Here is a 24478-nt window from a genome sequence, read left to right on the forward strand (position 1 = left end):
CCTATGGTTTTTTCAGTGAATATATATATATATATATATATATATATATATATATATATACACATACCCATATTCAGACACGCATAAAATATATAAAGGCTGGGTATGCATTAGAAATGCCTCATTCTGAATAGCTGGGTAAAGAAAGGCCCAGTGCGTTAAAGAACCTGTGAAGGCTTTGTGTCGCGAGGCATATTATATATAGACATATATAATACATATACACAGATATATACATTATATCAGAATACACTAGAAGCATGTTCTCCCCGAACTGGAAAAGAATCACTGCCTCCCACATCAAGCGGGGATAGCGACCAGAGCAGGAACGAAGAACACCTACACAATAGGAGTATCTATGAAAGAACAAACACGACAACATACAGTGGCGATAGAACTACAGAGTTGAATAAAGCCACAAACATCACAACTGACCGATGAGGAGACCATCAGGCCGTTGACTGAAAATAACCAGAAAATAACAGGTGAGAACCTCTGCAATGAAGTGAAAGAAGACCACACAGAGGACTATAAAAAGGTAGTCAAAACAAAGGCCAACATATGGAAGACCTGGACACATAACCAGTTTCATCAATAGACCGAGATCATGACAGCAACGAATGTCTCCATTGATGACAGGAGGCATAGATAGCCAAACTTCAGTATACCACATGGCAAAAAGGGAAAAGACCAAGGGCTACTAAGGAAGAGCTGCTCAGAGGAAAAAGTCCCTTAGGGAGAAGGAGTTCGCAAAAATAAAGATATGTGACATACCAAATGTAGAGGTGAACATCATTATCAGTCAGTCAGATTACTTTATTCGATTAATACAAAATAAAACATAAAAGTTCAAATAGACATCACCTATAAAAGGCAGTTACAAACAATTAATTCATCTCAGCAACTGTGTAATTTCCTGGTTCTCAGTGACAAACATAAAAAGGAGGCAACACGATAACAGGTTACTGCACAAGTTACTACTTGTGTAATGATATATCTGTAAGAGACATTAGTTAGTGATAGATTCCTTACCTTAGAATATCCCCAGGCGTCAGACTGGATCTGGAAAGTTTTTCTAGCAGTACCCCTGCGCGTCAGTAGGTGGCGTTGTGCGGCTCCGTGTCCGTCGCTGGCGTCGTAAACGCCGAGATGACGTCACGGAGACTACTTAGGCGCCACCCATGCGCACTGCCGTCAGTTCTGTACACGACTTTCCGTGCCAGGAACGCAGAGCCATGCAAGAAACTGACCACTGGTGCAAAGAAACTAGGGCCCTGAAAGGGATGAACTAACCCCTCGAAATCAGTTCGCAGAACGGGGAGGATGGGTGGGGCGGTAAGGAATCTATCACTAACTAATGTCTCTTACAGGTATAGCGTTACACAAGTAGTAACTTGTGCATCTGAAAGAGACGGTAGTGATAGATTCCTTACCTTAGAATAGATACCCCAGCAATACCAACCCCGGTGGTGGGTCTGCGAATAGATTACACCAGAAAGTCACAGAGAAAAGAACGGCCAAAGAAGGACTGTTAAGGCAGTAATGCTTAGTAAACGTGTGCAACGAGGCCCATGTAGCTGCCAGACAAATGTCCTGCAAGGGGACGCCGCGTCCCAAGGGAGTAGACGCTGCCGTCACCCTGGTAGAATGGGCACGCAGCCCCACAGGAGGCTCCTTCTTAGCCAACGAATAACAGGCCTTGATGAAGAGAATGACCCACGAGAGATGGTCCGATTGTGCACAACCCGACCTCTTTCGGCGCCCATGTAGCCAACAAAGAGCTGGTCATCCACCCAGAACTGTTGTGTGCGCTGCAGGTAGAACGAGAGCGCACGTTTTGGGTCCAGACAGTGGAGGCTCTCTTCCTCTTTCAAAGGATGCAGAGGCGGAAAGAAGGTGGGCAAAGTGATGGTCTGCCCGATGTAGAAGGGCGTGACAACCTTTGGCAACAAAGAAGGACGGGTCCTTAAAACCACCTTGTCTGGATGAACAGAAAGGAAAGGAGGTTTGGAAGAAAGCGCCTGTAGCTCACTCACTCTTCTGGCAGAGGTGATAGCTACCAGGAAGGCCGTCTTGAGAGTGAGAAGACGCAAAGGACAGGTATGAAGGGGCTCGAAGGGAGTGCACATCAGATATGTCAAAACAAGGTTTAAGTCCCATTGAGGCACTATGAACGGCACAGAAGGAAACGTGTGCGTAATGCCTTTCAGGAAACGGTTAACAAACGGAGACTTAAAAAAAGAAGGCTGATCTGGAAACCGTAAACAGGCGGAGATGGCCGAAAGTTCACCTTTGATAGTGCCCTGAGCAGAGCCCTGCAGGGCCAAAGAAAGAAGGAGCAGAAGGAGGGGCAGAGATGGGATCCACAGCTTTAGCTGTGCATCATGCCACAAATGTGTTCCACCTGCAGGAGTATACCGTTTTAGTGGAAGGATGCCTGGCTGCCAGAATGAAATCACAGACTTCGGGAGGAAGATCGAAGGCTGTCCACTGTCGCCGCTCAATCTCCACGCATGGAGGTGGAGGTTGGACAGGTTCGGGTGGAGGACCGTCCCCTGCTGCTGCAACAGAATATCCTCCCGAAGAGGCAGACGGATGGGGGGGTCGATCACCATGCTGAGTAGCTCGGGATACCAGTATCTTCGTGCCCAATCCGGAGCCATAAGAATGACTTCGGCCCGGTCGCGCCGAATCTTCTTCAGCACTCTGGGCAGAGGTGGTATAGGTGGAAAGGCGTACAACAGACCGCAACTCCACTCGCGACGAAAAGCGTCGCCAAGCGAGTGAGTGCCTTGAAAATTCCAATGCGCAGAACTGATGACATTGCACATTCTCTTCGGTGGCAAATAGCTCTCCCCAATGCTGAAAGAGACCTTGCACCACGTCCGAATTCAGATGCCATTCGTGATCCATCAAGCACCGGCGGCTGAGTTTGTCCGCCCTGGCGTTCAGAGAACCTGCCAGATGTTGAACCACCAAGGTGATGCCTGGATGTACGAGTTACCGACCTTCGGTAACAATCTATCTGGTGGAGACGATTCTAGCCACAGATTCCTTCACGTAGAATTATCCCCAGGTGTGAGACTGGATCCGGAAACTGCATCCCTGTGCGCCGGGGGCGGGGCGACATCACTCGACTCCTCCCAGGCGTCGTCCGCTTGCGCGACGTCAGCAAGGTCACACAAGACCCGCCTCGGTGCGCCCACGTCAGTTTTCTTCGGAGAACTTTTCCGCACCACAACGCGGAACCACCAGATAAAAAACTGTGGAAGCATGGGAACAGTGTGCGAAGAGCAGAAAAACTGGAAAGAAACGGTGACTAAATACACCACCAGGGTAGTGCCAACACCGCAGAACCTAAGGGCAGGGAAAGAAGAAGAACACGCAGAAACCTGCGCAGTCACCCTGCTAGCACATAGACAACCTCCCATCCCTGTGACCCGGAGGCAAAAACAGGCGTAAAAGTCATGGCACACGTAGGAAGCCCACCCCCCTCATCCTGAGCAAGGAATGGGACCAGTCCCAAGACAGACAGGGACAACAAACTTCCAAGCAACCCCAACCTAGAGGGCAACCACCAACAAGGGACAAGGGCAAGACAAGGCCTTAACCCTTAATCAGAGGAAAGCAATGGAAGGAAGGGAAGGAAGGGAGGGCAGGGATAGAAAGCAATCCCCCCAAAACCTGTAGTAGCCAGAGCAGAAGGGCACAGAATCACCGGAACCCCATCCTCCAAGGACCAAAGGAGGCATTAACCGCCCCCAGACGGAGTCACCCGCAAGAACAAGGAAGGCACTCACAGGAGACACAGCCCCACACCGGGAGACGAGTACCGAAGACCAACCCAAGGGTCCACGCAGAATAGGGGAGGAAGGGCGGGCCGTGAAGGAATCTGCGGCTAAATCGTCTATACCAGATACATTGTTACCGATGGTAAGTAACTCGTACATCTGATAGAGACTACTAGCCGCAGATTCCTTCACGCAGAATAGATACCCTAGCAATACCCCCTGGGAAGGAGGGTCTGCGAAAGGACTCCACCAGCCAATGCAGATCAGAGGACCCCACAGGGAACCAGAGCTGTGGCCCAGGTAGAACCTCGCCCCGCCAGGCCAAGGGAACCCCCACAAGCAGAACCCCACCGACCCCAAGGGGATGTAGGAGGGAAAGAAGGCTGAAGAGGCCCGTACACTCACAGCAGAGGAACCAAGGGCAAGGACTGAGAGGCCGAAGCACCCCACTCCCCTCACAAGGCAACACAGCTTCCACCCAATGCCAAGACAGGAAAGCGGAAGAAGCCTAGAGGACCCAAGGAAACTAGGGAAAAGAAGGTGAACCCACTCCAGATGGAAAGCAGCCTGCCAGCCAGAACAGTGCCGGCAGTCAAAGCCAGAAGCAAGAAGAACAGCCAGTGGCCCCAGGAAGGCCGAGTAGGTGACGCCTAGCAAGGGAGAACACAGGATCATCCCAGACCTCAGGACAGGAGCAGGGAGAGGACGAGATGCCCGGGCCACCACTACGAGTGGCCGCGCGCATGACCTCAGGAAGCAAAAGCAACCTACGTAAACACCATGGAGAACAGGAACCCGAAGGCGACCAGAACCCTCCAGCAGAGCGCAAGCCATATGACAGCCACCATAACCCCACATAGGGCACGTGAAGTCCCAAGATATGGGAACCCTCTTTGGCAGAACTTCCGCAGCAAAGGAAGAAACAAAAGAACCACGGGGAAAAAAAGCACCCCCGCTGCAGGCTTGATAGCAGCCCAAGAAAAGCAGAAGGCCCAATCTCAGGGCCAAGTCTGCGCAACAACTCCTGCAGAACTCGCACACAACAACAAAAGGGCCGTCCAGCAGGAAACAATGCCAAAGTCCCAAGGAAGGACGTAAACAGCGAGAAAAACATACTCCATAACCATAACAGCCGGCCTAAGAAGGCCCAGAAGCAACCCTAACTAAGAAGTCACTGAGGAGGGAACGGAGGAGGAGGAGGACAAGGCGGAGGAGGAGGACGGAGCCATGCCAAGAGCCTATGGATGGCGGAGTCGGCCGGGGCATGGAACAACAGACTGCCATCAAATGGGTGATCAATGAGCCTCTCCCGAATATTTTCGGGGAAGACGCCGTCCCGAAGTGAAGCATGGCAACGAAGAGCGACTGAGGAAACCATGGCCCGGCCCAGTGCCTCAGAGACGTGCGGAGCGGAGAATAAACGCCGCAAGCTCCCGGCCATCCAAGGCATAATGCCGCAAATCCACCTGCGCAGACTCCTGGGACACTGCAGACCCCAGAGACTCAGCCGAGTCCCACAAACAGGAGGAGGCCCGAGACAGCACACACAAGGTCTTAAGGGCTCGCAGGGCCGCGCTGGTCGAGGCGAAAATGTTGCGTCCCCAAGTGTCCAGCCAGCGGGCCTCTCTGGACTGCGGAGCCAACAGGGGCTGCAGGGAGGGAAAAGCAGTCCGCAAAAGGGGGCTGGCGGCTGAGGGGTGAATGCACAGGCACGCCGGGTCACACGGCGTTGGAAGGTGCTGTGAGAAGTTGGCCTGATGTATGATGTCACTAGTTATAGTGTACACCTTATATCAGTCCAAATACCCTTATGGTGATTGGTTGTAAAGTCAACCTTATAGACCAGCTATCCTAGTGGTAGCATGGACAAGAGCAGTCTTAGGCTAAACTCTGAATGGCATGTGAAGCCAGCTGTGATACCATATATAATTCCTTGAATACCAAATGAAAGGACACCACAACAGATATATATATAAAATAAAGTGTATTTATTCTAAGCAAACCCTCAGCACTCTTTATGAGTTTAGAGGTAAGTACAACACAGTCTTATTAATGCATACAGTAAGTCACACAGGTAAGTAATACAGTTAGGCCCTAGGGGCCACGCAAACCATATACTAAATAAGTGGTATAAGAACCACTGTCACGGAAATAGAATAGGCCTAGGCCTAGGGAATCGCTGGGGCTACACTACACTAGCGTTAGTTAGGAAGTGGGAGGCCCACGGGATTCGTGTGCAGAGTGGAAACACTCACGCGTAATGCGTAAAAGTCAATAGCAATGTTACAGTTTAGAAATAGATAGATTTAGGACACTTCCGGAGTAGCTAGGAAGTTGAGACTTGAAAACTAGACACTAGGATAGTCACTATCCTGATGAGCACCGGAGTACCCAAGTTACCTAGCCCACAGGCTGCGGGTGCATAGGGGTGAAGATGCGTCGTTTTCGTCGTCGACTCCTATGGATGCCTGAAGAAAGATGCTGACAGGCAGTCAGGGGAGAGTGTCCGGTGGATCCCAAGGCTGGGATCAAGAAGAGAAGAAACCTGCAAGCAGAGGGGACAGAGTCAAGGTCACTAGCCAGTGACCACGTGGAACCAGGAAGGAACCAGGCGATGTCGTGAAGAGTTGCAGGTGAAGGTGAAGCTTGTCGCTGCAGCCAGGAGGACCAGGAAGCGTCGAGGACGACCAAGACCAGGAGGCGAGCTGTCCCACGAAGGCTCTTGCTGTCGGCGGCGTCGAAGTTGGACTAGGACTCACCAAGCCTTGGCAAGCGGAACCCACGAAGAACAAAGGACTTGCTTCTGGTGCAGACCAGGAAGGTCTGGGGTGCTTCTTCTTTGCAGAGAAGCGGGAGCCAGTCTGGAGGAGCCAAACCAGCGCAGAAGATTTCAGGGAGCGTCGTCACAAAGGCCACTAGCCAGCGGGCAAGCAACCGGACAGACGCGGCAAGCAGGAAAATGCTGAAGGGCCCCACGCAGGACTCGTGGAGTGTGGGGGGCTGGTCTTCGGTGCAGATGGTGCTTGGGGTTGGGGCTTCTCAATCCCCGGTGCACAACTTCGAGGGTACCTCAGAAGCTGCGCTGTAAGTTACTAGCCACTTTTCCCAGGTAGCCGGTCCCACGTCGCTCGTCGCCTCCACGGATCTCAGCTCTGCTGCAGATGTGGATGAGGGTCGGAGAAGTCTGGAAATCAAGGCTCTGGTCGGGCTCTGCAGTCGGTTCCTCGTCGAACGTTTCACAAAGCAAAGGGTAGTCTCTTGATGGTGCCTGTTTGCACAGGGTAGCCACTCCTTGGCTACAAGGGAGATTCTTCAGTCTTCTTCTTTCGTCGAATGTCGAAGGTCCAGAGTTTCTGTTCAGTTTTGCAGGTTCAGGATAATCTCAAGTCTTGAGGCCCAACTCCCACTCTTATACTAATCTGGGGGGCTGGGATACCTGCTAGGTCACGCCTTATGGGTGGGACCTGGGAGGGGGTGGTTACACCCACTTCCCTTTGTCCAGTTTCGCGCCAGAGCTGGGGCTGGAGTGCCCCAGCGCCGGTTTGAACTGGACTATGCAAGGAACACCTTGTGTGCCCCAGGCATGTCTCATTCCTTTCAGCCCACCCTGCCCCAATACACTAAAGGCTGTCTGGGGAGGTGCTAGCACCTCCCCAAGCAGGAAACCTATTGTCCAGGCCTCCCTGGCTGGGATCACTCCCAGCTGCAGGAGGTCAGACTTGTGTCGTGGCAGCAGCATCCATTTTGTGATGCTGAGGCTTTGGTCAGAGGCTAACAGTTGAAGTATGATTTTAACATGTCTTTCCCTCTAGAAGGGGGGAATAATATTCTCATGTCCAGAAATGGCATGGGGGTATTATTCCCGAGTGTTAGACACCTTACACGACATGTTTTGATAAAGCCAAACCATAGTTACCATAACCGTCTAAGATTATAAGGCACTTTAAGAGTATATGGTAGGCTATATCATAGAACAGCTATAAGGACAAGGTTCCGAAAGCTGCAGACAGGCTCAGCTCATGCTAGAGCACCATCTCACATGTTACCAAGCACTCTGCCTCCAGGATTGTCAAGGCCTGCCATAGGAGTGACTGATAGGTACACATGTGTCTATATGTAAGTTAGGTATAGGAATACTACACCTAAGCAAGGGGTGATTACACGACCTTGCCCCAGCTGAGTGATCAGCCAGTTGTGTCAAAAATGGGAGGCCAGGCCAGGGGTGGCACAATACATGCTGCAGCCCCTGGTAGGCCTAGGGTACACCTATGCCCTGGGTACCTAGGGTACACTGTACAGGGGCCAATAAGGTGATCCTATCCAAATGGGTTATGCACCTAAAGCACATAGTATTAATTTAGAGAGAGAACAGCAGGGCTGTGGGTCTGATTAGCAGGCCCACAGCCACATCTAAGTCGAAAACCAGTAAAGCAAAAGCAAAAGGTGGGGGTGAACATAGAAAGCAGACCCTACTCTCCTACAGGTGCCGATGCAGAAAATGCGGAGGCACCGGGTCCCCGGAGGCAGGACGCCTCCAAACCCCCGTCAAGGCAGAAAGGAGCGAACCTTCAAAGGGAAGCAAGATTTCCCTCCCACCAGAGCCCTGGTGGAGGACCTCCAACAGATGGTCCGCCAGAAAGTGAGCCACCGGGTCACCCATGCATAGGATGCCCACAGCCGGGGACACCGCGTGAGCGAAGGCCGCACCCGCATCCGTAGGGCCCCACGGTGGAGAAAGCAGCTCCTCCGTGGGTGACGGCTGCAAACGAAGGCGGCCGTCCCCGAGGACAAGCGGGGCGGGCAAGGGCCAGACCTGGAAGTCAGGAGGAGCCGATGAATGAGGGACCTGCCGCTCTTCTGACTAACACGTCTGCCTCAGGAAGGGCGGGGAGCCGCCCATTGACGCCGGTAAAAAGGACACCACACTGTGACCAGTCTCCGGGGAGGACGATACCAATATGCAGCCTGCCTCCGGAGAAGGAGCGTCCGAAGACGAATCCGCGGCACGACCCCTGTGCGGAGCCGTAGAGTCCGCTGCTTGAGGCAGGACACCGGCGCCATTCGGTGTCACCGGGCAAGGGACCTCCAAGTCACCCCGCACCGGAGACCGGAGTAGAGCTGGAGCCGCACCAGACCCGGAGCGGCGCCGACCAGACCCCCGCCCGACCCCCACCGAGGCAACCACCTGTGTGGGGGAACGGGACAGGCCCGGGGAGCACCCCTAAGCCCTCCGCCGGCTGCAGCCCAGAAGGAGCCAAAGGTCGCCCGGCAACCCCTTTGGCGGCGCCAGGGACGATACAACCTCAGACTCTCCCTCCAATGAGGCAGCCGCCTGTGAGGAGGTACGAGAGGGGCCAGGAGAGGGACAAGGAGAGTCCACCGACCCCTGTGACTCCGCACGGTCCAGGTGCTGCCGTAGCTTTGTCACCTCGGCCTTAGACAGGACCACCCTGCCAAGGGACCGAGAGGGGCTCGGGGATGCGACCCGTGCCCCGGCGACCTCCCGCGACACCACAGGGACCCCGCGGGAGATTGCGTCGAGGCAGAGACGCCGTGGCCCGAAGGAGGTGCCCCAGAGGAGCCACACCCCAAGAGCACCACATCCTCTAAGCCTGGATCCGACCCAGTCAGCGCCGGGGACGGAGCCACTGGCGGCGCCGCGGAGGGCCCTGCGCAGGGTGAGGGATCTGCTGACGCCCTAGGAGGGGAAGGAGGAGGAGACGCTAGCGAGGCCTGCAAAGCCGCCACGTAAGTCTCCATCTGGACTCTCGATGCCCCAACACCGGGAAACGGTAGATAGGACGACACGCGGGCGGCATCACTCGCGGAGAGTCCACGCCCCCAGTAGGCCGGAAACCAGCCCCCGGTGACAAACTGCGACACTTACCCATCGGGGAGCGACGCTCACGTGATATCGGAGAAAGGCGAGGACGACTACCACGGCCGGACCTGAAGCAGTCCGCCGACGCAGACAGAGGGGAGGACGTCGACATGGAGAGACGCGCCGAGAGAAGTTTCATGCGGCGCTCTCGCCGTGACTTCGGCTTCAACTTTTGCCACGTCGCACAATCTGTGGTGCCGTGATCCTCAACCAAACAGCACATGCAAATGAGGTGAGGGTCCGTCGCAGACATAAGACGCCCACAAAACGTGCACGTTTTTAAGCCTAAAGGCATTCGCACACTGTTCCACCAAAAAGAATGGAAGAAAAGGGTGCCCTAAACAGGCCCGTAGCAAGGAACGGATCCACGTTGCACGCGGAAAAGGAAAAAACTGACATAGGCACGCCGGGGCGGGTCTTATGTGACCTCGCTGACGTCACGTACATGGACGACGCCTGGGCAGAGTCGCTTGATGTCGCCCCGCCCCCGGCAACCAGGGATGCTGTGGCAAAAAAGTTTCCAGATCCAGTCTTACGCCTGGGAATAATTTTACGTGAAGGAATCTGCAGCTAGTAGTCTCTATCAGATCACCTGCATCACTCTTCCTCGGACAGAGGGAAGGAATGCCTTCAGCGCAAGTCGGATCGCCCAAAGCTCCAAAAGGTTGATATGGAGCCGGGACTCCGCCGGAGACCAGAGGCCTCTGATCTCCGCCTCTCCCAAGTGGCCTCCCCATCCCAGGAGGGATGTATCCGTCACCACTGTGTGCTCCGGTTGGGGACGGGAGAGGGATCTGCCATTAACCCAATCGCGATTCGTGAGCCACCACTGCAATTGTCGTGCAGTGCCCCCTGAGATCTGAACATGATCGGACACGTTACCCTGATGCTAGGCCCACTGGAACTTCAGGTCCCACTGCAGAGCCCGCATATGCCATCTGGCATGTGGCACCAGCAGGATGCAGGAGGCCATCAGGCCCAGGAGCTGGAGGGTCATCCTGACAAACCCAGGATAGAGGCTGAAAGATCAGAATCATAGCCTGAATATCCCAGACTCGCTGCTCGGGAGGATAAACCCGAAACCGTGTCGAATCCAGAACGGCTCTGATGAAGGGGAGCTTCTGAGAGGGACTCGGGTGCGATTTCGGCATGTTGATGGAGAACCCCAGCAAATGCAGGAGGTCGGCCGTAGTCTGAAGGTGGTTGACGACTGCCTGGGGCGAGCCCGCCTTCAGCAACCAGTTGTCGAGGTAAGGTAAGACTGACACCACTGACCTGCTGTGAGAAAGTGCCATCTTTCTTGCATGGTATGCCCCCACTTTTTGCTGAATTGCTGAATGTACTTTGACTGAGTGTGCCCTGGACTCCTGCCAATCAGGTGCCCTGGGCATATGTTCCTTCCCTAAAACACACAAGACCCAAATTGGCAAAACCTGGCCACATGTCAGTCCCTGGTAAATGGTACCCTAGGTACCCAGGGCCTTGTGACCAGGGAAGGCCTCTAAGGGCTGCAGCACTCATTGTGCCACCCTTAGAGGCCCTGTACCCTTACACACACACACTGCCTTTGCAGGCTGGGTGTCTGGGTGCAAGACAAAACAAAGTCGACATGGCACACATCCCTGTGTGCCATGCCCATCACCTACACTGCCATGGCATACATCAACCACCACTCTAGCTGGCTGCCTTATGCCAATGGTGTGGGCACAGGAGCAGGAGCCCTGAGCCCCTACAGTACCCAGGTCCATTCCTGAGTGCAGTGCTGCCATTTAAGAGTACATGGTGCTGAGAGCTCGTCAAACACGAACTCCACAGCACCATAATGGCAACACTGAAGACTGAGAAGTTTGGTATCAAACTTCTCAGCACATTATACCCACAGAGATGCCAGTGTGGGATTTAATGTACCAAGCACCCCAGAGGGCATCTTAGAGATGCCCCCTTAAAACTAAACTACAATCCACGTCTGCTTTGAGGCTGCCACACAGCAGACATGTTGCTGGACCCCTGGGTGGGAGAGCCCCTGCTCTCCTGGGCCTGCAACAATGCACATCCTAGGCGAGGTGCTAAATCTCCTCCCCCATGATGGGCAGGGGGAAGCTTCAAAGGCATGGCGCCTCTGTGAGCTTCCCCAGGCCACTGCAACCCCCCACTCTGGCGGGAAGCTTGGCCGGAAACCCCAAATAAGGACAGGGGATGTGCCAGCCTGCCAACCCCACCCCTCAGGTGGGGGAGGCGAGGTGAAGCACATCTCCGGGCTCTCGCCATCTTGAAGATGGGAAGCCCTACCCTATCAGGACTAGGCTACTGCCCCCTCCCACAGGAGAGAGGCAGGATAGGGGGTGTACCCACCCCAGGACAGAGACCCATTGGTCCCTGCACTTCACCTACCTGTAACACCCCTAAATCTAGTATTTAGGGGCACCCTGAACCTTCCTTCCCCAGATTCCAGATTCTGAAATACACCCAAGGACCTCCCTCGACACTCCTGAAGAGGCCTGCAGCCTCAGAACAAGATGCCCCCTCTACCGCGATCAACAAAGGGTAAGATTTCCCGACACCAAAAGGCACCCCTGCACGTGGTGCCCCGCGGCCCTCTGTGCCCAATACCGGGGTACCTACCTATCCTCCAACTACCCAACTTACCTCTCTAAGTGGCGGTGGCACCTGAAGAATCCTCGTCCCTGAGCTTGCAGTCTTTTTCTAAACCGGAGATTTCCCATTGAAATCAATTGGGCGCCCGAAGGCTCAAAAGCACCCCGCACCCAGCCGCCCAAGTGGCCCTGGCAGTGCAACCTCTACACCTACCTACTTCCCCACTTGCCCTAAGTGACCAGGAGCCCAGCTCCCACAGCCGCGTGGCTTGCTAGTCAGCAGCCCGCAAACCAAGGCCCCCCCTATCCCTCATAGGATAACATTGGGCCTAACTCTCTCTGCACCCGGCCGCCCTAGAGTCGCTGAGGGTGAACCAACTGTACCTACCTGACCCTGGGGGACCCCTGAGTCTATGCCCAGAACCTCAACTCTGCCAGTCGAGTACTTACCTTTAAACCGATAACTCTATTTTCTTCATAGGGTAACATTGACTGGCTTTTACCTGAAATTTCTTCTAAGTGTGGACTTTTCAAATCTTAAAATATTCACCAAAAATCATTTGAGTAAAGAAAACGAAAATACTCACCTGCTCTTAGTTGAGCTCCCAGTGCTGGATCGTGGTGCCCAGCACTGACTCTGAAAAATACTTACAACTGTACTTACCAGTAACCCAATTTTCTCCCATAGAAAATCATTGACTTTTTCTATGAAATTTCTTCTAAGTGTCAATTTCTGCAATCATTAAATATTCTTTAAAAATCGTATAATATCTGAAATCGTAATTACTTACCCGTTTTGGATAAAGGTCCCAGTACTGAGTCTAGGTACCCAGTACTGGATTACAAAAGTAACGAGAACATACTATACCTGCAACTTGAATTTTCTTCCATAGGGAATCATTGACTGTTTTCTATGAAATATTTTCTAAGTCTCAACTTTTAAAATAGCAAAATATTGTCTAAAAATCATCACAGTAATTAAGTCGACTTTTATCACTTGATTCTAAGTACTGACCCAGGACTGAATCGAGGATCCAGTCCTGGAATTCCAAAAGTAATCCTAAAAAGTAATCTGTTGCAAATAACTTGAAATTTCCATTGAGCTCAATGCATTGTTGTGTTTAAAATAGTGTTGCCTATTGCAACCACTTGTAACTGTTAACAAAAGTCAATTGCATATTGCAAAAGTATTTATATAAAGCATCTCATTCTGAGAAAGTCTATTTTAATGCCAAGTGTTGGTTCTAAAATAAAAGAAGCATATATTTTGTTATATATAAACCATTGGCCTAGAGTTCAGTTATTGAGTGTGTGAGACCATTTGCTGACTGAGTGTGTACAACAAATGCTTTACACTGTCCTCTGATACTGCCTTACTGCTCGACCAAGCTACCACTTTAGAGAGTAAGGTTATATCTAACTTTAGCCTCTGTCAAACCCTTGGGGACTGTGGACTCTGTACACCCTGTACCTATTAAGGAACAGTATATACAGAGCCACTTTCTCACACCTGCGCAGGTGAACTTCGATCACCGCCATCACCTTCGCTAACACCTGAGGGGCGCTGGTAATGCCGAAAGGGAGCACGGCAAACTGAAAACGCCCCTGGACTACGTGAACCGTAGGTAACGCCGGTGGGCTGGCAGGACGGGGATGTGAAAATATGCATCCTGCAAGTCCAACGCTACCATCCAGTCTCCAGGGTCGAGGGCAGTCAAGACCGGAGCCAGAGTCAGCATTTTGAACTTCTCCTTCCGGAGGAAGCGGTTGACGTTCCGGAGGTCCAAGATGGGACACAGACCCCCTTTGTCCTACTTGAGGACCAGAAAGTAGTAGGTATTACAACAACTCCCTACTTCCTGCCCAGGAACGCACTCTATGGCCCCCTTGGCCAAGAGGGCCTTAACTTCCTGCTGGAGAGTTGCCAAGTGTTCACCCGACATGCGGTGGTATCGAGGTGGCATGGCTGGAGGGGTGGACTGAAAGGGAAGGGAGTAATCCTTGTGGATGATCTGCAGCTCCCACTTGTCCGATGTGATAGCGTGCCAGTGGGGGAGGTGATGGCTGATCCTGCCACCCACTGGCGTGGGGTGCTCCACAAAGCTCAGATTAGGAAGGTTTGGAGGTAGAAACAGCAGGGGCAGAGGTGAACTGACCCACACGCTGATTCCCAGACACGCCCATGCGGAAGCCGCATCGAGGCTGGTTCTGCATAGGCTTGCTGAAGGAACGTGCCTGGGCGCCTCTGCCATGGCCACAAAAGGAACGAAAACCAGGAGTGGCTGGGCTTTTCGTGGAAAGACCCAAGGGCTTGGCCGTGGCCCGCGAGTCCTTAAAACGCTCCAGTGCACTGTCTGCCTTATCGCCAATCAGGCGAGTGTCATCAAAGGGAATATCCATGAGCGAGCTTTGGACATCTAGCAAAAACCCGGTAGATATCAGCCAGGTGTGGCGACGAAGCGCCACAGTCGTAGAAATCGCTGAGTCCGCGGTGTCCAGCCCACACCGAATGGCAAACTTAGCCGCATCCTTACCCTCAGCAACAGCTTGGGACAGCACAGCCTGGGTCTCTTCAGGACACTGAGGCAACACCTGTGCCACTGTATCCCACACTGCGTGGGAATAGCCGCCCAATAGGCATGCGGTGTTCACCGACCGCAGCCCCAAGCTGGCCAAAGAGAACAACCGCTTACCGAACTGCTCCAGCTTCTTCGAGTCCCTGTCCGGCGGAGCCGTGGGAATGGCACTCTGTGACGTCGAGGCTTGGATGACCAGGCTCTCAGGCGTAGGATGAGTGGTCAGAGAAGCAGGGTCACCAGGCGCCGGGCGATGACTCCTGGAGACATTCTTATCCACAGGGGCCCCTGTGGCTGGCCGCGATCAAGTGCCCAACAAGACGTCAGTGAGGGCGTCGTTAAATGGTAGCAGGGGCTCCGACGAAGTGGACGCCGTCTGGAGCACTTCAGTGCGGAGATTCGTTTTGAGGTCCACCGTAGGGAGATCAAGGTTGAGGACCTCAGCAGCCCGACGGAGCACCATCGCGTAGGAGGTGCCCTCCTCCATAGTAGGCGGGTGAGAAGCAAACCCCAGGTCAGAGGAGACGCCGAGGTCACCGGCATCCTCCAAGTCGTCCACCCAGTCCTGCTCAGAGTCACACTGACGGGCAAGAGGGTCCTCGGACCCCTCCTAGTCGTCCTCCACCTCCGCTGCATGGGGAACAGACCGCGGCGGCAGAGCAGGAGCCGGAGAAGGAACAAACTGCTTCGGGAACGGTGCAGAGAACAGCGCCGGCCGGGGCCGAGCCAGCGCTGCGTCCAAAGGCGGATCCCAGGTAGGAACAAAATGGTCCTGGAACCTGGGCAAAGGTGGGACAAATGACACCCACTGCGGCGCCGGAAGCAGAGCCGAGGGTGGCGCTGGGAGCCGGCAGCGCAGGACCTTGCGGTGCCGGCGGACTAACAGGATCGGGACCGCAGGGCCCGAAGGCGCACCGGCGGGAGTCCGAGGCCTACAGAGGCGGTCCATGGTAGCAAGAAATTCTTGCACCTGTGCAGGAGTCGCCGATGGACCCGGGTAAGGTGGGTAGGCAGCGGGACTACCGGGCTCCGAAGGAGCCGCAGGGGCAGAATCGCTGTACCCCTCGTCCGCATCCGGGGACCGACGGGGGAATGTCAGAGAGCGAACACGCTTCTTCGACTTCTTTTTGTGTTGTCTCTTACCCGAATCAGAGGGTGAAGACTTGGGGCCCGAGGAGTGCCGACTGCAGCCCCACGAGCGTTCCCTGGAACGGCCCCTAGACCGGGAACGGCACTGGGACAAGTGCTGGACCTCCAGCAGCTTCCGGCGCCGCTCCCTCAAGGCCTTCGGGCCATGGCCCGACAGGACCGGAAGTCGTGGTCGGTCTCCAGGCAGTAGAGGCAGACATCATGGGGGTCCGCCACCGACAAATTGCGACGGCATGCCCCACAAGACTTAGATCCAGGCCTCCCTACGTGCACCAAGGAAACCAAAATTGTACAGGAGACAAAAGTCTCAAAAGGGAAGTCAAAAAGTTACTAAGGTACGTGCTCTATCCGGAGCTGCGCTTTCTGGCGCGGAAAAAGAAAGAACTGACGTCAGCGCGCATGGGTGGCGCCCAAGTAGTCTCCGTGACGTCATCTCGGCGCTTACGACGCCAGCGATGGACGCGTAGCTGCACGACGCCACCTACTGACGCGCAGGGGTACTGCTAGCAAAACTTTCCGGATCCAGTCTGACACCTGGGGATATTCTAAGGTAAGGAATCTATCACTAACGTGTCTCTTTCAGATAATGTCTTTATACTCCTGTGTAATAGTCAAATCCTTCAATTGAATGAATTCAGGAGCCACGCATGAAAATAGTGGGGGCTATCAAGATGAGAGGACCCTGCTCCGCTTTTCTGTTGCTGAGAACCTTATGTATTAAAGGTATCAGGGGAAAAATTAAACCAAGATCCTTGACTATGTATCGAAAACTTTTCCTTTATGATCCTGGGTGTGGATGAGAAGTTGCATAGAATTGGCATTTGCGGGTTTCGTTTGAAATCTAGAGCCAGTTTGTACCAGAACGATTTGGTGCCGACCGATGATACTTTATTAGTGGAGGCCGCTTCATTGCATGCTGGTGGTATTGCCCGTGCGAGCTAACACCGAAGACTCTGTTATCATTGGCAGGATAACTTGGACAGAGTTGGATGGATTTGAGCTGCAGGCGATTGATATGCATGCTCTTTTGGAGCGGAGACCATTTTCCTTGAATTTGTAGGGTCTGTAGATGACTACCCCAGCTCTCCAGGGTGGCATCTATAGTCATTACGAAGTGAGGAATTTAGGGTAAGAACGTGAGGCCCTCAAATAGGTGGGAGATCTGGGACCACCAATTTAGAGTTTATCATACATGTGCAAAGATCACCAGGCCTCTGAACGATTTTTTAGATTGCATCTATTGTTTTGTAGCTGTACATGTAAGAGTCTAATTTCCATGTGCGCAAGAAGGGATCATATTGATAGCTGAGGACATGATGTCCAGAAACTAATTGATCCAACGCACTGATTTTCTTTTTTTTTTTTTTGAGAGCCGGTTTCTACAACTTTAGTTGCTTGGCTTAGGATAGAAAGTCTTTTGTCTTGGACAGTATCAAGTGCTGCGGCCTAGGAACAGAATCTTGTGGAATGAATGAGTTGATGATCTTAGATAATTCACAAGGGGACCTAGTTTGTGAAACAACTTTAAGCAAGCTTCTGTGGCTGTGGACAATTAAAATGACTTTGGTACTTTAATCAACCAGTTGCCGAGGTAGGAGAATACCCGATGACCCTTCGTCCTGAAAGAAACTGCCACAGGGCCATGCAGTAGGTAAAATGCAGGAAGTTGAACTGAAGCCAAATGTGAGGGCTTTAATGCGCGAGAGGAAAGTGGACGTATGAATCCTGTAAATTCAGAGCCGTCATGTGGTGTCAGAGAGGGTGACCATGTAACGGTTTCAGAAATAATGGTTTGATTTCCAGAGGTCTACGATGGATAGCCAATCCTTTATTTTCGTGTCAGTGAAAAAAAAACGAGACTAGAAGCTGGTTTGCTTAAAATGTACTCCTTTCTCTATGGAACCTCCAGGTAGCGTAGCCATCACTCCTTTTCAAAGCAGATACATATGAGGGGGGAGGGGGGCACCATCATTTTGGTGGAGTGCATTACACCATTTTGGAACTGTTTCTCCCAGACCAGATATGAATGGGTCGTTCCCAGGAAAGGAAAGTAAACATTTTCTTTTCTTTCCTTTTTTTGACCTTGGGATAACTCTTTTGTGGCAGGAGCATCAGAGCATGTTGACATTCCGGGCACAATGTGGCTTTGCAGTCTCGGGAAAGTGTTAGTAGTAGTCCTGTAACACGCCCTATCGGTTTAGTACTAGAGCGACATAGATCTGACCTATGCTGTAAAGTTGGAAGCAGAGCTGTAGGAGAGTAGGGTCTGCTTTCTATGTTCACCCCCACTTTTTGCTTTTGCTTTACTGGTTTTCGACTTAGATGTGGCTGTGGGCCTGCTAATCAGACCCACAGCCCTGCTGTTCTCTCTCTAAATTAATACTATGTACTTTAGGTGCATAACCCATTTGGATAGGATCACCTTATTGGCCCCTGTACAGTGTACCCTAGGTACCCAGGGCATAGGTGTACCCTAGGCCTACCAGGGGCTGCAGCATGTATTATGCCACCCCTGGCCTGGCCTTCCATTTTGACACAACTGGCTGATCACTCAGCTGGGGCAAGGTCGTGTAATCACCCCTTGCTTAGGTGTATTATTCCTATACCTAACTTACATATAGACACATGTGTACCTATCAGTCACTCATATGGCAGGCCTTGACAATCCTGGAGGCAGAGTGCTTGGTAACATGTGAGATGGTGCTCTAGCATGAGCTGAGCCTGTCTGCAGCTTTCGGAACCTTGTCCTTATAGCTGTTCTATGATATAGCCTACCATATACTCTTAAAGTGCCTTATAATCTTAGACGGTTATGGTAACTATGGTTTGGCTTTATCAAAACATGTCGTGTAAGGTGTCTAACACTAGGGAATAATACCCCCATACCATTTCTGGACATAAGAATATTATTCCCCCCTTCTAGAGGGAAAGACATGTTAAAATCATACTTCAACTGTTAGCCTCTGACCAAAGCCTCAGCATCACAAAATGGATGCTGCTGCCACGACACAAGTCTGACCTCCTGCAGCTGGGAGTGATCCCAGCCAGGGAGGCCTGGACAATAGGTTTCCTGCTTGTGGAGGTGCTAGCACCTCCCCAGACAGCCTTTAGTGTATTGGGGCAGGGTGGGCTGAAAGGAATGAGACATGCCTGGGGCACACAAGGTGTTCCTTGCATAGTCCAGTTCAAACCGGCGCTGGGGCACTCCAGCCCCAGCTCTGGCGCGAAACTGGACAAAGGGAAGTGGGTGTAACCACCCCCTCCCAGGTCCCACCCATAAGGCGTGACCTAGCAGGTATCCCAGCCCCCCAGATTAGTATAAGAGTGGGAGTTGGGCCTCAAGACTTTAGATTATCCTGAACCTGCAAAACTGAACAGAAACTCTGGACCTTCGACATTCGACGAAAGAAGAAGACTGAAGAATCTCCCTTGTAGCCAAGGAGTGGCTACCCTGTGCAAACAGGCACCATCAAGAGACTACCCTTTGCTTTGCGACCGTTCTACGAGGAACCGACTGCAGAGCCCGACCAGAGCCTTGACTTCCAGACTTCTCCGACCCTCATCCACATCTGCAGCAGAGCTGAGATCCGTGGAGGCGACGAGCGACGTGGGACCGGCTACCTGGAAAAAGTGGCTAGTAACTTACAGCGCAGCTTCTGAGGTACCCTCGAAGTTGTGCACCGGGGATTGAGAAGCCCCAACCCCAAGCACCATCTGCACCGAAGATCAGCCCCCCACACTCCACGAGTCCTGCGTGGGGCCCTTCAGCATTTTCCTGCTTGCCGCGTCTGTCCGGTTGCTTGCCCGCTGGCTAGTGGCCTCTGTGACGACGCACCCTGAAATCTTCTGCGCTGGTTTGGCTCCTCCAGACTGGCTCCCGCTTCTCTGCAAAGAAGAAGCACCCCAGACCTTCCTGGTCTGCACCAGAAGCAAGTCCTTCGTTCTTCGTGGGTTCCGCTTGCCAAGGCTTGGTGAGTCCTAGTCCAACTTCGACGCCGCCGACAGCAAGAGCCTTCGTGGGACAGCTCGCCTCCTGGTCCTGGTCGTCCTCGACGCTTCCTGGTCCTCCTGGCTGCAGCGACAAGCTTCACCTTCACCTGCAATCTTCACGACATCGCCTGGTTCCTTCCTGGTTCCACGTGGTCACTGGCTAGTGACCTTGACTCTGTCCCTTCTGCTTGCAGGTTTCTTCTCTTCTAGATCCCAGCCTTGGGATCCACCGGACACTCTTCACTGACTGCCTGTCAGCATCTTTCTTCAGGCATCCATAGGAGTCGACGACGAAAACGACGCATCTTCACCCCTATGCACCCGCAGCCTGTGGGCTAGGTAACTTGGGTACTCCGGTGCTCATCAGGATAGTGACTATCCTAGTGTCTAGTTTTCAAGTCTCAACTTCCTAGCTACTCCGGAAGTGTCCTAAATCTACCGTTTTCTAAACTGTACTATTGCTATTGACTTTTACGCATTACGCGTGAGTGTTTCCACTCTGCACACGAATCCCGTGGGCCTCCCACTTGCTAACTAACGCTAGTGTAGTGTAGCCCCAGCGATTCCCTAGGCCTAGGCCTATTCTATTTCCGTGACAGTGGTCCTTCTACCACTTACTTAGTATATGGTTTGCGTGGCCCCTAGGGCCTAACTGTATTACTTACCTGTGTGACTTAATGTATGCATAAATAAGACTGTGTTGTACTTACCTCTAATCTCATAAAGAGTGCTGAGGGTTTGCTTAGAATAAATACACTTTATTTTATATATATATCTGTTGTGGTGTCCTTTCATTTGGTATTCAAGGGATTACATATGGTATCACAGCTGGCTTCACATGCCATTCAGAGTTTAGCCTAAGACTGCTCTTGTCCATGCTACCACTAGGATAGCTGGTCTATAAGGTTGACTTTACAACCAATCACCATAAGGGTATTTGGACTGATATAAGGTGTACACTAGAACTAGTGACATCATACATCAGGCCAACTTCTCACATTGGTGGCAGCGGTGGGATCTGAGCTTGCTGTTGTAATACCATTGTAATCTTGAGATACTGAATTGAAAGATCATACAGATATTGTCTAGGTACATATAACATAGATTATTATACTTAAGTCCTACTGGACTTTGTAGTTGTAGGTTGAAGGGAGTAACACACCCTGACTACAACTACTAGAGAGGTTTAGTAGAAACAACTAGTGTAGGTAGGTGCACACACCACACCCTCACTAGATCATGTCTCTGAGAGGAGATCAAGTAGATGCTCTCTCAGGAGGATCAGGTCTGCAAAAGATCCCCTCTAGATATGATACCTTAACATTCCAGGAGATGAGACACTTGTGTACCTCCAGAGGAATAAAACAGGGTGCAAACCCTACCCTCCTTCAGTTAAGACAACTCCTAGAGGAGTATGATGCTCTTAGGGCATCTCAGGCAGGTGCCCTAGGCACAGAGGAGGGTCTACCCACCACAGAGGAGTCAGATGGGGCTTCAGATGGAGAGGTAGACAGCCAGGGCCAAGTAGGAAGACTTAGCCAGGCTAACCTAAGTTTACATGGGAGTTTGCATGGGGTCCCCCCATACAGACCCACAAGTAGGCTTACACAGAGAAGCAGGAGGGACAGATCCCCTTCAAGGGAATCCATCCACTCCCATGTCTCTAGCATCTCTAATGCTTCCTCTCACAGGGGAATGACTTCACCTGAGAGAAAGGAGCATGCAGCCAGAATGTGGGAGGCTAATCTGAGGATTCAGAGGGAAGAACTTGCCCTTGCCAAAGAGAAGCTTGCTCTGGCTAGAGAACAAAAGTTAAGTGGGTTAGAACCCACTGGTGGCAGCAACATTCCTAGAGATAGAGACAGGCACTATGATAATAGAAACCTGAGCAAGATTGTCCCTCCCTACAAGTGTGGGGATGACATCCACAAATGGATAACTGCTTTGGAGAGAGCTTGCAAAGTACAGCAGGTACCCCAAAGTCAGTGGGCAGCTATCTTGTGGCTCTCCTTCTCTGAGAAAGGAAGAGACAAGCTCCTCACAGTTAGTGATGAGGATGCAGATAATTACACTGTCCTGAAGAGTGCTCTGATTGATGGGTTTGGCCTAACCACTGAACAATACAGGTTGTTGTTCAGGGATACCCAGAAGACACAGACTCAGGACTGGACTGACTTTGTAGATTGTGCCACTAAGGCTCTGGAAGGCTGGCTAATGGGAAGTAATGTTAAGGACTATACAGGATTGTATAATTTGATCATGAGAGAGCAAATACTTAACAACTGTCCAAACCAGCTATTGCATCAACACCTGATTGATTCTGATCTGACTTCTCCCCAAGAATTGGGAAAGCAGGCAGATAGATGGGTCAGGACTAGAGTTAAGCAGAAAAACCAGAACCAGGGCGGTGATCAGAAAAAGGCAGACCAGAAGGGTAATGAGCAGAAACAAAAAGACCAGAAGTCTTCACCAGGCCCCCAAAAAGCTCAGGGGGAGGGTGGTTCCAAAAAGGATAAAAAGAAAGATGGCCAAAAGAAACCATGGTGCAACTATTGTAAGTCCAACTCACATTGGTTTAGTGAGTGCACCAAAAAGGATAAGCCCCCAGCCACCATTGCCCCCAAGGCAACTGTACCCCCTAGTTCAGCTGTAAGTGGTGGTTCCCAGCAAAAGGGTGTAGTAGGGTTAACCCTGGGAACTGAGGAGGATTCTGGCCTAGTCAGAGTACCTACTCAGGCTGTTCTGATCTGTGATGGGGACTTAGCTTTGTCCTCTACTGTAGTACAGACAGACACCTTTTATCAACCAAAGAATGGGTCAGGCCTACAGGGACACTGGAGCTAGTGTCACAATGGTGACACCTGCTTTTGTGGACCCTGGACAGATCATACTAGGTGAGAATTACCTAGTGACCAACGCTAGCAATGCCACTACCTCCCATAGTGTGGCTATTGTTAACTTCTCCTGGGGAGGGGTAACTGGCCTCAAGAAAGTTGTTGTTAGTTCAGACCTTCCTGTAGAGTGTTTACTGGGCAATGATCTTGAAACTTCAGTTTGGTCTGAAGTGGAGTATAGGACCCATGCAGAAATGCTGGGGATAGATGCACATGTCCTTGCTGTGACCAGGTCACAGGCCAAAAAGTGCACCACTGAACAAGTGCTGGATCCTGAAACTATGGACCAGTCACAACCCAAGAGAAAGAGCAGTAGGGTTAAGGCTGTGCCTTCCCCCCTGCCTCAGGTGGTGGATCAGCCCTCCCAGGAGGATGATTCTGAGAGCCCTGAAGGAACTGTCCTAGAAGAACTTGAACCTGATCAGGTTGAGTTTCTTGGGACAGGGGGACCTTCAAGGGCAGATCTGAGGCAGGCTCAATTAGACTGCCCCTCTCTTGAACCCCTCAGACAGCTGGCTGCTGCTGAGGCTGCAGGGAATGCTCAAGGTACCCATAGAGTGTATTGGGATGAAGGGCTACTGTATTCAGAGGCTAGAGACCCCAAGCCTGGTGCATCCAGGAGGTTGGTCATACCACTGAAGTTCAGAGGCTTCCTTCTAACCTTGGCCCATGATATTCCCCTTGCAGGACATTTAGGCCAGAACAAGACTTGGGACAGGCTTGTCCCTCACTTTCACTGGCCCCATATGTCAGAAGATACTAAGGAGTTTTGTCGCTCCTGTGTCACCTGCCAAGCCAGTGGCAAATCAGGTGGCACCACAAAGGCCCCCCTCATACCACTACCAGTGGTGGGGGTCCCCTTTGAAAGAGTGGGCATAGATATTGTAGGACCAATGGACCCACAAACAGCATCTGGGCACAGATTCATACTGGTGATAGTGGACCATGCCACCAGGTACCCAGAAGCAATTCCCCTGAGGACCACAACAGCTCCTGTTGTGGCAAGGGCCCTGCTTGGAGTATTCTCCAGAGTGGGCTTTCCAAAGGAGGTCATTTCTGACAGAGGTACCAACTTTATGTCAGGATACTTGACTGCAATGTGGAAGGAGTGTGGTGTCAACTATAAGTTCACCACACCCTATCACCCACAGTGCAATGGGCTTGTTGAGAGATTCAACAAGACCCTAAAGGGAATGATAAAAGGATTACCAGACAAGCTTAGGCGAAGATGGGACATCCTTTTACCCTGCCTTCTGTTTGCTTACAGAGAGGTCCCACAAAAGGGGGTTGGCTACAGCCCTTTTGAGCTTTTGTTTGGGCATCCTGTAAGAGGACCCCTGTGTTTGGTGAAGGAAGGATGGGAGAGACCTCTCAGACAACCCAAACTAGACATAGTGGATTATGTACTTGGTCTCCGCTCCAGGATGGCAGAGTATATGAAGAAGGCTTCTAAAAACCTTGAGGCAAGCCAAGAACTCCAAAAAGCTTGGCATGACCAAAAGGCTGTACTGACTGTTTACCAGCCAGGACAGAAAGTGAGGGGGTTGGAGCCAGTGGCCCCAGCAGCACTCCAAGACAAATGGTCTGGACCCCACACTATTGT

General features: G+C 52.0%; 1 protein-coding gene across 1 annotated transcript in view; it reads right to left on the reverse strand.

Moving 5' to 3' along the window:
• Positions 1-24478, reverse strand: part of DYNC1H1 (dynein cytoplasmic 1 heavy chain 1) — a 1397843-nt gene that overhangs the window by 236185 nt on the left and 1137180 nt on the right. The gene's annotated exons all lie outside the window — the stretch shown is intronic.

The sequence above is a fragment of the Triturus cristatus genome, chromosome 9 (assembly GCF_964204655.1).
Source record: "Triturus cristatus chromosome 9, aTriCri1.1, whole genome shotgun sequence".
NCBI classification, from domain to species: Eukaryota; Metazoa; Chordata; class Amphibia; order Caudata; family Salamandridae; genus Triturus; species Triturus cristatus.